The sequence below is a fragment of the Temnothorax curvispinosus genome, unplaced genomic scaffold, assembly GCF_003070985.1.
Source record: "Temnothorax curvispinosus isolate PA1 unplaced genomic scaffold, ASM307098v1 QBEX01000947.1, whole genome shotgun sequence".
Lineage (NCBI taxonomy): Eukaryota > Metazoa > Arthropoda > Insecta > Hymenoptera > Formicidae > Temnothorax > Temnothorax curvispinosus.
In genome coordinates, this window is record NW_020210727.1 from 2,969 (window position 1) to 4,941 (window position 1,973).

At 35.1% G+C, this 1,973-nt stretch overlaps 1 pseudogene; it reads left to right on the forward strand.

The window, feature by feature from the left end:
- Window positions 1-236: 236 nt before the first annotated feature.
- Window positions 237-663, forward strand: LOC112459227 (annotated as a pseudogene).
- Window positions 664-1,973: the final 1,310 nt, after the last annotated feature.

Sequence of the window (1,973 nt, forward strand, 5' to 3'; positions counted from 1 at the left end):
CGATTGTATACTTATCAAATTTATATAAAAGAGAAGAATAATGTGCATTGCATATATTACAGTTTCTAAAAATTTTTATCACTTAATTAACGAGTACTATTTCCACAATTTTCAATTTTAATGTATTAACGATAAAATGTTTTTAACAAAATTACTAAGTCCATTTTAGCTTAACGTTATAATTATTTTACCTGTAGCAAAAACTGACAAAGTGTGAAGTCAAGTTGTTATTCTAACGGACTTTCCATACACACCGCAGAAACGAAGAACGTAAAAGTGTACCGCTCTTCTGGAAGTTAACGCAGCAGTTAGACATCGCATTGGAGGTCTGTCCTATCTGAAACTACGTTCTCGGTCTTGTAAAGACTATGAGGAATCATCCCGCGGCCAGTTTGTTCGCATCGGGCTCGCCCGTGGTGATCTCTAACGACGACCCGTGAGTCTGGGGTGCTAAGGGACTGAGTTACGACTTTTACGAGGCCTTCATGGGTATCATAAGCGTCAACTCAGATCTCAAGAGTCTCAAGCAACTGGCGATTAATTCAGACTTACAGCAGCCTGAGCAAACGACAACATCGGAGTGCGTTGGGCAAATAGCAAGTCAAGCATGGCAAATGGGACGCCTTCGTGGCCAAAATTGCTAATAACGTGGCCCAAATTAAACTAACAACGACGAATTAGAGCAGCAGACGTGAAAAGTGCCTCATCTCTTTTCGTTAATATACGCAAAGATAAAAAGATATTTCCGACAGAACAACAGAACGGTGCCATAATCCAAAAATATTCTTAGAATATTTATAGACAATATTTTTCATTTACTTAAGAGCAGACAGTCTTGTGTTCTTCCATGTTTTTAGTGGAACCCGTACCACCAAAACTGCGTATCAATTTTATGGAACTGCATTTTACCTTATAGGATTCTTACAATTTTATATATGAATCACTACTACCTCGTCACATTTTTTAACGATGCACCTAACATTTTTTAACGATGCACCGTTATATTTGTAATATGCGTCCAACGGATATTACTCTCATTGCGACCTGCTAATAGTAGATCTTTTGAAAAAAATACTGCGCCGTATCTTACGTTTTGTCTAACAAGATATAAGATTATTTTGCACAGCAAAATAAGTGTTATTTCTTTCATTATATACAATACGACAGTCAATTAATTGGTTGCTCGCTGCAGGAGATTGTAAGCCGAATAAGAAGTCCTGCAAATCTGCGGAAATAAGATATTACATCACTACGAAACGCGTAAAAAAGATCTATTTATACTCATGTTAATTTGCGCAATTGTTTCCTGCCATAATTCGAATGCGCAGATATAACTATCGCAATAATTTTTATACCTCGCACGAATCTCGCAATACACGTAAAAAATATATATATGTAAATTTATGTTCTAATTATTATTTATACTAACACATTTACTTACCCAAGTAAAAGTGTTAAGAGATAACGCAAATACTCCGTGATAAGAAAGCATTATTCCTCTTTGGCTGCTTATCATAATAAACATCAGCAATCTGCGTTCTTGCGGTGTCACCATTGTCCAGTCGCTGGAATACACAGCAGTCACGATGCCTTTACTCTGCGGTAGAAATTTGCAAAGTGTTAACCAACTAATATAATTATATTTTCGCACAGAGATATAACTCTTCTCAATGCGAGATAATGTTCAAACAATCATCGCAAGTTGCTTTTTGAATCATAAAACTTTTTAAACTTTCTGTTTCGCATTTAAATGTTTTCTTTCAAATATTACCCTAATGGAAAAATGTCGAGAGTCTTTGATATATATTTAATCAGAACATCTATAAAAATTTTCAGATTTTTCCCGCCAACACATCTGTGTAAAAATCTGAATAAATACGAGAAAATCTGTGCAATTTATTAGATAGTTTCGTACGGATACTGAAATATTTTAAAAATTCTTGTCCAATTATTTCGGGAAGTATCTGAGAAAT